Source organism: Meles meles, chromosome 2, assembly GCF_922984935.1.
Source record: "Meles meles chromosome 2, mMelMel3.1 paternal haplotype, whole genome shotgun sequence".
Taxonomy (NCBI): domain Eukaryota; kingdom Metazoa; phylum Chordata; class Mammalia; order Carnivora; family Mustelidae; genus Meles; species Meles meles.
This window is the reverse complement of record NC_060067.1, coordinates 76,743,417-76,757,205: the sequence shown is the minus strand read 5'-3', so window position 1 is coordinate 76,757,205 and position 13,789 is coordinate 76,743,417.

Sequence of the window (13,789 nt, the reverse complement as noted above, 5' to 3'; positions counted from 1 at the left end):
AAATTATAAAATGTTTCAAAACATCTCAGTCTGGTCATGTAAATTGGTGGTAAAACATACTCAGATATTCGTCGTCTCCTAATACCAAAATATTAAAAATAAATAAATAAATAAAGTTACCAAAATAAGTAATTAAAGTAAATCATAATCATTTTGCTTTAGAAATAGGAACTGTGAATTTCTGAATAAAAATTGTTCTAATTTACATTTCTAAATATGTAATGTAGGACATTACTTAATATATATGAAACAAGAAATAGTAAGCACATTTATTTAAAAAATATTGGTAACATGAGACAATCTACATGCAACATCTAATTATTTCCATATCAAAATCAGGTGAAGCAATACTGGGTTAGGTAATTCTAACAACTACGCCCTAAAGCCAAGAGAAAAGTTGATATTTAAAAATATTTTTAAAACACTAAAATATTTGAATTAAAATATTACAAAATATTTTAAAACATTAAAGACCAATTGAAGTGAAGAAAATACATAAGAAAGAGATTCAGGAGAAGATGGAAAGATGATAGCTTAGTCGAGCATTTTGGATCCTCTGATTCCCTGAATGAGTCTGCCCATTCTCAAGTGACATATGCTGGGAAAATAAAAGTAAAAGTGTTTTTGAGAGAGTCATGGGCCCAGAATCAGGTGGAATATAAAAAGAAAGGTAGACCTTCCTAAACCTCTCTTATTTTAGTCTTGGTCCCTGAGGCTCTATACTTAGTGTTCAGATGTCATTGGATGTAGAACATCCTTTTTTTTTTTTTTTAAGATTTTATATATTTATTTGACAGAGATCACAAGTAGGCAGAGGCAGGCAGAGAAAGGAAAGGAAGCAGACTCCCTGCTGAGCAGAGAACCCCATGCAGAGTTTGATCCCAGGACCTTGGGATCATACCTGAGCAGAAGGTAGAGACTTTAACCCACTGAGCCACCCAAGCGCTGCCCCCGTAAGTAGAACATCTTTTGAAGAAAATTAAGTTTAACTTTGAATCCTCTTAATTTCTGAGATTCAAGTAAAGATGATCTTGGGGAATAAATCTAAATAATTTCTTGAGATAAATGGTAGCCCATAACTACACATTTCAGAGTCAAATTGCTGAAACACTGAGAAAATCTCATGAATAACCAGGAACACAAACCAATTACTTTTACAAGGGCAATACTTAGACTTCCAGCTTTTATAAAGTAATAGAAATGGGGAAATTCAGAGTCAGAACATAGTAGAATGATGCATTCAATGCTAAAGGAACAAAATTGTCAAGCTTTAAATATAAACTCAAAAATATGTTATGATAATTTAAGTGAGATAAGGTCAATTTTAGAGAATTTGTTATCAATAAGTGCACATGAAAAGAAATATTTAATGGTGCTCCTTGGGAAGAAAAAATAATCTCTTGATGGTATTGCAGAGAAGCAGCGAGAAAGGGAGAGCCTGAAGAGGTTAAATATGTGGGCTAATTTAAGAGAGGGTTAACTGGATAAAATCAGGAATGCATATGTTAAAATTAAAATCACCAAAATAATTGCATGTAATGTAAGAAATGTAGTAAATAGAATTAAAAATATCTATTGAAGATTTTATGTTATCGAGGCAGAGGACAGAAGAACAGAATATTATTAGAACTTGCTTCACCAAGAAAGCAAGATGCAATCTGCATACTAACATTAAAAAGAAAAAAATATATTTTAACACACACTACAATAAAACAAAAATAAATAAAGGATGAATACCCAATTTTGTAGCAACATGGACGGGACTGGAAGTGATTATGCTGAGTGAAATAAGTCAAGCAGAGAGAATCAAGTATCATATGGTTTCACTTATTTGTGGAGCATAACAAATGACATGGAGGACATTGAGAGATGGAGAGGAGAAGGAAGTTGAGGGAAATTGGAAGGGGAGGTGAACCATAAGAGACTATGGACTCTGAAAAACAACCTGAGGCTTTTGAAGGGGCGGGGGTGGGAGGTTGGAGGAACCAGGTGGTGGGTAATAAGGAGGGCACGTACTGCATGGAGCACTGGGTGTTGTGCAAAAACAATGAACACTGTTACGCTGAAAAAAATAAATTAATTAATTAAAATACTTTAAAAAAATCAAGCTAATACAGGGGTAATACAGAATAAGAAAACATCAATGCAAAAGAAAGACAGGACAAGAAATATTCAAAAAGTTAAGTCCATTAAGCTACCCAATGTAAGTTAGAAGAATGTGACTAATGTAGATCAGAAATTATATTAAAAGTAAATTAACTAAATGCTCAAAGAAATTGATGATTGGATTAAAAACTGTATTTTTGGGGTGCCTGGGTGGCTCAGTGAGTTAAAGCCTCTGCCTTCAGCTCAGGTCATGGTCCCAGGGTCCTGGGATTGAGCCTAGCATCTGGCTCTCTGCTCAGCAGGGAGCCTGCTTCCCCCTCTCTCTCTGCCTGCCTCTCTGCCTACTTGTGAACACTGTCTGTTAAATAAATAAATAAACTCTTAAAAAAAAAACAAAACTGTATTCTATTTATAAGAAATAGCTCTAAAATGTAAGGACAAAGTAAATTTGGAAGTTGAATGTTGAAACAAGATTCAACATGTGTGGAGGATAACCACTGAGATGGCTCCCAATGATTCATACCTTCTTGTATTCACAGAATAGTTAATATAATACCATACTGAATATGTTATCTGTACTATTCTGAGACAATGTCAGTGTGACACAGGCTAGATCATTGTTTCCGCATTGCTTTCTCTGGAGGAAGCCAGCCTTCATATCATGAGCACATTTAAGCAACCTGTAGAAAGGCAAATGAACAGGAACTGAGATCCCTCCCCACCCCCAAGAAGAGTCAGTACAGAATTCCAATAATTTTGAAGAATCACCTTTGAAACAGATTCTCCAGTCACAGTCAAACCTTCACATAGTGAGTGGTAGCCTCAAATCACAGCTTGAGTGCTACCTTTTGAGAAATACACAAGTCAGAAATACCCAGCTAAGCTGCTCCTTTACAGAAACCATGAGAAATAATAAATGACTACCATTGCGTTAAGCATGATACCAAAAGCCGACAAGGAGATCAGAGGAAGGAAAACTGAAAGCCAGTATTGAAAAGCTAAAAAAAAAAAAAAAAAAAAAAAAAAAAAAAAAATTTATATTATCAGCGACAAATTTTATTTATTTATTATTTCTGTAAATTTTCATATTATCACATGATCATTCCTTTTATTCAATGTATGTGTAGAATTAATTCTGAAAGTTAAAACACCTTTGATGCCAGTCAACTCCATGTCCTGAAAATTGCAACCACAATTCTTTCCAAAACATGGCACTTCTGCTTTGTTTAATTATAACTACTGTGATGGTTAAATTTTTTGTTAGCTTGACTAGGTTATAGTGTCTGGACTAATTATTTGGTCAAACGCCAGTCTAGATATTGTCATAAAAATATTTTGTAGATGTAATTAATATTTACAATAAATTGCCTTGAAGGTGGACTTTATCTAATCAGTTGAAGGACTTATGAGTAAAAATGTGTTTTCTGGCAGGGAGTTCTGCCTAAGACTGTTCCAGAGAAACCCTGCCTCAGTTTTCATCCTGCTGTTCTTCCCTATAAATTATATAAATTTTCTTTATGAGAGTTTCCTATCATTTGTTGTCAATCCAAAGCATTGATGATAGCCCAATTTTATATATATTTTGAAAAAATGAATTTTAATTATGAATAACTAATTTTGAGATTTATTTCTGACTAGATTAAATAAAATTTGCATGTCAATGTGTTTGCAGACATTATATTGCAGGCATTATAACAACCATCTTCTGCGGTTGTTATAAGAAAATTCACCTTGCATACTTTCCAAAATAAAGAAATAAGATATCAAATATGAATAATGTACAGAATTTGCTTTATTCTTTAAATTATAACAAACTTTTGGAGCACCTGCTGGCTCAGTAGGTTGTCTGCCTTTGGCTCAGTTCCTCCTTCCAGGGTCCTGGGATCAAGCCCCGCTTCCAGCTCCCTGGTAGGCGGGAAGTCTGCTTCTCCCTCTCTTCCTAGCTCCTGCTCTGTTTCACTATCTGTCTCTCTCTTTCAAATAAATAAAATATTTAAAAAATTATAACAGACTTTTATAAAGAAAGGAGAAAATATCATATTGATTTATCCATGTAATTAACATATAATTTGAGCAATCTTATCTGAGATTTAATGCTTTCTGGAATTTCCATTTCACTATAAATAAATTTTAATAAGTATAGAGTTTCAGTTTTATAAGTTATTGGGATGGATAATGGTGCTGTTTGCACAACAAAGTGAATATACTTAAAAAGCATACATCTATTAGGGCGCCTGGATGGCTCAGTGAGGTAAGCCTCTGCCTTCAGCTCAGGTCATGATCTCAGGGTACTAGTATCAAGCCCCACACCAGGCTCTCTGCTCTGCAGGGAGCCTGCTTCCCCCTCTCTCTCTGCCCACTTGTGATCTCTCTCTCTCTGTCAAATAAATAAATAAAATCTTTTTTTAAAAAGCATACATATAAATAATTACCCTGATGAAATCTTACCCTGATGAAAACTCAAAGGAAATTGATTCATTTATACAAAATAAAGGTTACTTCACTGAAAAGATGCAATCTAAACTTTGACATGGATAGATCCAGATGAGGGATGACATCAGAACACTTCTCTTTCACTTTCTTACAACTTTCAGCCCTGCTTTGCTCTACAGGGTCTTTATCTTGAAACAAGCCCTCCTCAGGTTGTAACTGAGAGAACTGGTTTAGCAATGCCAGAGAAAATCCCTTCTTTCCGAATACTTCTAGTAAATACCTTGGATATGGCTCTGTTTAGCAAGGCATCTGTACAACCATGAACACTCACTGGTGGGTGTGTGGTGCTCTAATTGTCAAGCTAAATCTTGTACCTAATCCTGGAGCACCCAGTGACATCAGTCTCAACCCATCTACTGATTTGTGAAACAGGATGTTTTTCCTCAAAGAAAACCAAGAAGCTTTAACAAGAAGTAATATAAATGCATACTGGGCAGGAAAAACCAAACCACAGGTTTTCTTTGATGTATTAATACTTAAATGTGTCCCACCTAAGAGAAAATTTCTGCAATAAATGAGTTTTGTCTTTAAAAAGAGTACAAAAGTTTTGGGGCCCCTGGGTGACTCACTTGGTTAAGCATCTGCCTTTGGCTCAGGTCATGATCTCAGGATCCTGGGATGGAGCCTCTCATCTGGCTTCCTGCTCTGTGGGGAGTCTGCTTCTTCCTCTCCCTCTGCCCCTACCCCTTGCTCCTGCAAGCTCTCTTTCTCAAAATAAAGAAATAAAATATTTAAAAAATAAAAAATAAAAGTAATACATAACCTTAATGCATATAAAACAATTGATTATATCACAAATGGTTGCAAATTTCAAAATGTTCTTCTAAATTAAAAAAAAAACACACAAAAATGATTTATGGTTTAGCAAAATATTCTCAAAACTACCCTAAGCTTTCCAAGTATTGTATTAAAGTTATTTTTTCTTAATTACACCAGCATGCAAACATAATATACAGGAAAAGAATGTAAAAGAAAGCAAAACAAAAAAAACACATTAACCCATATAACTGGGCTTCATTGAAAACTGCTCCATACTACTGAATCTGATGAAAGAAAACCTTTCTTTTCCTGTAAATTACATATGGGGGTGTGCGTGTGCACATTTTAAAAATTTCTACTCAGAACTCAAATTAGTTCAATCTATTAACAACTGAAAAAAATCCACAATGTTGACACAATTTTAATTAGATATCTGCTGCATTTTCTTTTTCAACTCTTCCTATTGCCAATTGGACTTTTGAGCATAAGTTCTTTAAAAGTTACAGTTACATGAATGTTAAATGAGTACCTTCACTGAAAATCCTGTACTTGAAGTGAAATGGAATTGCTCAAAATGGAGAAGTTTTATTAATATTGGCCAATATATATTCTTAAATATTTATATATTATCATATTTTTCAGTTAAGTTTGCATAGCATGCATATGCTTAAAGGTTTAAAAATATGAATATGTATTACTAAAACACATATTCAGTGTTATTGAACCATTCCCCTGAGATAAAGCTTTGCATAATTATTATTGAGTAGAAATAGGAAAATCATGATTCATTGACCCAAAAATTTTAGTGGACCCAATAAGCTTATTCACAGTTCAAATCTGAATCTGATATATAATTAATGCTAAGCAAATATGTTTTGGCTTATGCATCTATAACCATGACATAGAAAACATTTACATGATCAGAATATGGATAAAGCATTTCAGAAGCTAAGAAAGAGTCTAAGTGCTCTCACTGGGCTCAATGTTAAGAGTTAATATCTATAAAGTGCCTTGTATCTGCCAGGTACAGTTTTAAGTACATATATTAAAGTACTCAAGCCTTACAACAACCCTGTGAAGTATATGCTACTATTATCTCCAATTTAACACTCAAAGACCTCAGAAGCTGGAAGTTTGAGCATTGCATTCAAGGTCACCAGCTGGTGAGAACTATGACTCAATCTCAGGCAGTCTGACTAAACATCCATCACCATTAAGCTGTAAAACAGTGAATTAAATATAAGAAACTTTTATTTTATTATTTTTTTACGTTAAACACTTCAAGTAAATATATAAACTAAACACCACAGATCATCTGGTATTTATACTGACAAAAGATAAATTCACTAAGTCAGTAAATTGCATACATGTCTTATACTAGAACCAAAAGTTTGGATAACTCTATCTCTACGGAAACCAGCTCAACTAACTGAGTGGTATTTGTGTGTGTGTAAGAAAATTATTAATACTCACACATAATTCAGTTTGATTCTAGATCTCACAGACCTTGAGGTACCCTTCAACATTTTTCTTATTAAAAGAAGGAAAAAATTAAGAACATGCCTTTGGAAGTCCCAAATGTTAAAGTAAGCTGTACCATCTGTGTGGAGTAAAGTATCTTCTCTCAGTTCCAAGAACATTCCTGCTTACATTTGTCTGAATATTAATGACATCAAACTGGTCATGTCCCTTGTTGGGTCTGATTTCATAACATTTCCTATATATTTCAACAAATATCACAGTAAGGATATATTTTAATCATTTTTTCATATTTCAGTCACGTAACATGAAGCAGGGTAGTGAAGCATAACTATTTTCATATTCTGCTGATATGGACAACTCTAACAATCTTAATAAGCAAGGTACATGACACTGAACAATTAATTAAGAAGAAGGAACATGTCAGATTTCTAGTGACATTATGTGAAGCCTAAAATTTTTCTGGAAAAAGATACTAAAGCAAAAGTCACTTTCGATTCTATCTCAGTAAGTTTAACCTCACAAATCAGCTCTACACATTGTATAGGTTTTATGTTTTAAATAACAATTTATTTCATTGATATTTCTCTAGTTAGTTTGCATGTATATTATAACATATCTATAAGGGTCATCAGCATTCTTTCCCCTATTACTTCTTTAATCAGACAGAAGTATAGAAATTGCCTTTCTCTTTAATTCCATTTTAACATACCTTTATCATTATGAAAATATCAAATATTATTATTTGTTCTTATGACTACCATAAGTTTCTGAATTATTACAAATCACCATTCATTATGGGTTACAGAAACTTCTGCCATGCAAATGATTATTTTTATAGAAATAATTACCAGAGGGAAAAAATGCACCTATAGTCTTGATATACATTTCACAATGCCTGTGGAGTTAAAACACTTGAAGCCTGTGGGTTCACTGTAAAAAATATGTAAAAAATCTCAGAAAGCCTTAAATAACTCGTAACATATAGGTAATTGCCTTGTCATGTTACTAATGTCTAAATGATTGCTATTGAAAACATGATAAATTCCTCAGGAATTATGCTTTATTCATTTATATTTTGAAAGTTAAGTAATTTCTTCAGGTGAGTGATTTTCCTTTGTCAAAGTCACTAACAGCTGAGAAAAAAAAGTGTGTATGAGTCATATGTTGATTAAAATATTTGTATTTCTTTTTTTCTTCAAGATTTTATTTATTTATTTGACAGACAGTGATCACAAGTAGGCAGAGAGGAGGAAGTAGGCTCCCCACCGAGCAGAAAGCCTGATGCAGAGCTCTATCCCAGGACCCTGGGATCATGACCCGAGACGAAGGCAGAGGCCTTAACCCACTGAACCACCCAGGTGCCCCAGAATATTTGTATTTCTAAAAAAAAAAAGTATTTCAAGTCAGCCTGGACACAGGGCAATGCAACATTTTTATGAGATCACCAATTGTAAATAGTTATAAAAATTTAAAAGTTAATTCATCATGATAGACATCTGAACAAAATATTTATATGTATATAGAAAGCAAAACTATGTAAACAATGCACTTTCCTATAAAATTTAATCAAATCTTATTTTTTTTAAAGATTTTATTTATTTAAAACATCAACAGGAGGAGTGGCAGGCATAGAGGAGAGGCAGACTCCCCACTGAGCTGACAGCCTGACCTGGTGACCTAGTGCTGGATCCCAGGACTCTGGGACCATGACATGAGCCGAAGGCAGGTGTCCCACCTTGACACATTTTAAATCTGCCTTGCACTCCTGTAATTCGCCAGACTTGTTCTGGCTAAATTTATCAATGATATCCTCATCACTAAATGAGGATTATTTGTCACTCCTAACCATCTTTCTCCTGATAGTAATTTGCAAAACTATCAATCATTTTTTTCCCTTAAATTTGTTTTTTTTTTGAAGGGGGCTTTTGTGATACTAAAATGTATTTGTGTGTGTGTGGGGGAGCTGTATAACTATCACAAATTTAAAACAATAACTTAAAACAACATAAGATTTCTTTTTTTTAAGATTTTATTTATTTATTTGACAGAAAGATCAGGAGTAGGCAGAAAGAGAGAGGAAGAAGCAGTCTCCCTGCTGAGCAGAGAGCCCGATGCGGAGCTCGATCCCAGGACCCTGAGATCATGACCTGAGCTGTAGGCAGAGGCTTTAACCCACTGAGCCACCCAGGTGCCCCAACATAAGATTTCTTATTCACAGTTTCTGTAGGTCAGGATTCTGCTCAGAATTTAGCTGGGTCCTCTGCTCAGAATCTCGAAAGGATGCAGTCAGTCAAGATGCCAGCCAGACTATAGTATCATCTGGAGCTCAGCTGTAAATGAGCTTCATGATTGTTGGTAGAATTCACTTCTTTGTGGTTATAGGACTGAGGGCTTAGCCCTTAGAGGCCACCTTTCTCCTAAGCAATTCAGTACATAGCTGTTTGCTTCTTTGAGGCCATTGTTGAAAAATGTTCCTTTTAAAGAATATACCTGATTAGGCCAAGACTAAGATAATATCTCTTTTGTCAAATATAGAGTTAACTGATTAAGAGCCTTTATTATATCTGAAAAACCCTTTCCGTTTTGCTATATAAGTAATCTAAATTAGGTAGACTCATCCATTATTTCTTCCATATGATCACTTCATCACAGAGTAATACTGGCGCAGAGATCATAGAGCCAATGATCCTTCTGCCTACTATATCACATACAATTTCTGGGTTTTTATTTAACTTTTCCAGCTATTTTTTCCTCTCCTTTAAAACCTATCCTCCTCCTCTACTCATCAAATACTTGAGTTTTTAACTGAAGTCTTAAGGTCTTCTCTACTTTAACTCAGTAATTCCATACCATTCTCACATATTTTCTTGGTATTGTTTGCCACTCATACATATAATCCTCATAAAGTTACATCAGTGAATTAACATGTTCTCCCATCTATAGCCCCAAATCCCTAAATTATGAAAAAAGACACAAAATATGCACAAAATCAATTTCTGCTCTCTTTAGTCTGAATTGTGATGATTTTCCACTACCCTATTTCTCAGTGAAAGAGAATGGCTACCACATGTTATAAGTCACAGGTGAGGAACTATCTTTGACTTGTCTTTTAGCTTTTCCCCTATAGAAAAATCTCCAGGATCTACTGGGGTTTCAATTTTAAGTATTTTATAATTGTCCACTTTCTCCATTTCCACTGCTTCTAGCTTCTACTTCCTGCTGCTATTTCCTCTTATTCAGACAACAGAAATGATCTCCTATGAGGTACAGCCATGCTGACTCTTACCTTTGCAGGTTTTTCTTTCTCACATCATCCACAGTAATTTTTTCACAATAAAAGTATGATTCTATTTTTCTATATTTAAATTCTTTATTCAGTCCTCCTTTTGTCTGTATTAGTACCTAAACTTTTAATTTGGTGTCTATGTGTAAACACTGAAACAGTTTTATATCTGACTAGTTCTCAAGTCTTTATTTGCTCTGATCTATTAGCAGAAATTAGAAGTCTTAAGTGTTTAAGGTGTTTGAGCAAAATATCTGGCCAATCTTTAACAATTAAGCAACGCAGATACAGGAGTGACCCCATGGAAGCCAAAAGAAGAAAGGAAGAAAAAAAAAAGAAAGAAGAAAGAAAGAAAGAAAGAAAGAAAGAGGAAGGAAGGGAAGGAGGGAAGAAGGGAGAGAAAGAAAGAAAGAGAGAGAGAGAAAGGAAGAAAGAAGAAAGAAAGAAAGGAAGGGAGGGAGGGAGGGAAAGGGAAAACAAATTGAGTCATTAGTAGTTGCACATCGTGGGGAGACAAACTTCACAGGGAGTTGGGACCAGTAATTTCTGACGTTATTCTGACAGAATAATGACCTCCAAAGTTGACCACATCTCAATCTCTGGTATCTACAAATAGTAAGTGATCTTGCAGGTGTGATTAATTTAAGGATCTTGAGGTTGGAAGATTACCTGGGATTATCTCAGGTAAGAATAAATATTCATTTCAAGTGCATATATGATGTAATTCATGATATCCCATATGCTATGTCACAAAACATCTCTAAATAAATTTATAATTGAAATCATATAAAGTGTGATCTTTGACTACATGAGAATATAATTAGAAATCTATGCAGAATGAAATCCATAAAAACATGAGCTTTTTGAAAATTAAATAATCATTTTCCAAGTTATCTATAGGTCAAAGAAGAAATCAGAAGATTAATTTTAAAAATTAAGTAGAATAAAAATAGAAATGTTATATTTCAAAATTTTTGTGATGGATATAGCGGTGTTTACAGGGAACTTTATAACTTTAAATATCTAGATCAAAAAATAAATGTGCAAGTCAATAACCTCAGCTTCCTAATTAATGGAATAGAAAAATAAGAGCAAACTAAGCAAAAAATAATCACAAGTTATGAAATAATAAAGATTATATAAAACTTGATGAAACAGGAAATAGAACAATTAATGGAGAAGTTCAAAGAAAACAAAATTGCTAGTTTTTTTTAATTGTTTTTAATAACACAGTTGACAAACTCTGCAGGTAACTAAAGAAAATTTCACAAAATCAGTAACAAAAGAGGACACATCACTACTGACTTACCATAAATTAAAATAAACCCAAGGAATGATTAACAAACTTATGTCAACACACTAGCTCAGATATGTGCAAATTTTCTAAAAAGGTATAAATTACAAAAACAGACAAAAAATAAAAAAATATACAAATACACAAACAAGGGAATTTGTTTAGCCTGCGTTCAATGCTGGAAACTTCTTTTAGAAGATTAAATATAAAATTTATTTATTGAGCAATATAAATTCAGTGGGAAATAAATTCTAAATCATATATTTTTTCATCAATAATTATCTTAAATATTCTGTAATAGCTCCTTTTCAAAACCCCTAATGACATCTTTAACAGATTCCACTGATTTCTGAGCATTCTTAGTTCTTAAGCCTCAGTTGAGTTTAAACATAACAACTCACACTTGATCATTTTCATCTTATTTTCTCCCGTCTCCAAGAAGAGGTTTAAATTCTATCCTCAGAAACCTGATGTGGGAATAGTGGCTGGACTCCTCTTTTATTTCGTGTTCCCAACACCTTGAAAAGGAGTTCAAAGAAGGACTTTAGTTCAAAACATCTTCTTGCCTTTTCACTTTTAAGTCTAACTCTTCTTGTTTTGGGAGGCCAAATGAGAGGCAGTTAGCAGAGAGCAACCAGATGTAACTGATTTACTACTACAAATAAATGAAAAATCACTTCTAATTTTGCTCTGCCACCATCTTCCGTCTGCAAAAATGGTGAGTACATTTTTTAATGCACATATATTTTATTTTGATGTTCCTTTCCTTTTCATCCAAAATTTAAATAAGCATAGAATAAAATTGAGAAATGCACTTCTGATGATTTCTAACCACTTTATAAGCTATGGTGATTGAACAATAATCAGAAAAACATTATAACAACATATGATACAACTGCTGCATTTTTAGGTAAATCTATGTCAGCTTTAACTACTCATCCCTGACATTAATATTGTAGCCTACCTTTCAGTATATTAAAATTGCCATTTTATAAGTTTTGAAATAAGCAAATATCATGTATAACTTCATATTTGCAATCAATCTTAAAATATTTTGTTCTAACTTTATAAAAAATACTATTTTAGCAGTTTTACTGACATACATATAGTTCACATTTCATAGATTCATCCATTTAAAGTACACAGTTCAGTGATTTTTTTTTATAACTGCAGAGTTGTGCAATCACTGCTATAACCTAATTTTAGGTATTTTCATCTTCCCCGCAAAGAAACCGCATCCCATTAGTAGTCACTCCTCATATCCCCACCCTAGTCTCATGCAACCTCGAATATACCTTCTGTCTCTATAGATTTGCCTCTTCTGGAATTTTCATATAAATGAAATTGTACCACACATGGTCTTTTGTGACTTGTTTGTATCATTTAACATATTTTCAAGGTTCATCCACGGTGTAGCTGTACATCATTCCTTTTTGTTGCTGAATAAAATTTCAGTGAAATGCCTTAGGTTTTGATTTATCCCAGCCCTCTCCATCACTAAGAACACTCTGGGCTAAAATGCCTTTCCTTGATAAGAAAGAAACCTCACTTGATCCTGTAGCTAACCCGATTGCCCTATGACACTTATCTTCTATGAGGTATGGCAATCACCACTGAGGTTGTCCTTACTGCCTTTTATGGTCAGCGGGAAGTTGAGATGTGTTTCAATCAACTGTCTCTTTGGCAATCTATACAAAGACCCTTTATTACCTCTCTGCTGAGCAGAGGTTTCTCTGACCTTAGGAAATCATGTAGGACACAGAGAGTTTTCTCTTTTTTCTCACAAGCCATTAACTTCCAGGGACAAGCTCCAGATTCTTTCAATAACTCTCTCAATGTACTCTGGTTTAAGGCAGCAAAAGGGTGGGCTATTGGGTGTAGTAGTTCAAGAGTCCAACTGTGGAGCAGAAGTCAAGCATTGCCAATCTTCAGAAATGCTTTGCTTAGATAGCATCTCAACTCTGATGGAGGTGGGTGGGGCATAAGGAATTGTCCTCAATGGAACAAGGACACAAGACAAAACTTTTTCCCTAATGACTTCCCTCCCATTCTCTCAATTCCTTTCTTGTTTTGATTATGAATGTTTTGAAGGAAAGGTGATTTGTCAGCAAGTCCTGCTACTTTCCTTCCATTATGAGAGTCCTTCTGAGTAGGAGAGTCTTGGTAAAATTGCTGGAATCTCTAAAACCAAATACTGTTCAATCTGCAATGGGTTCTGAACCCACCACAGAACAGTACTATACATTACACTCTAGACTGTGATACATATTCATGGCATGAAATAATCTTTTCAAAAGAATATATAACTTCAATATTATAAACCACCTTTCTTTATGCCCCCATTTTAGAGATGAGTTTTATGAACATTAAGT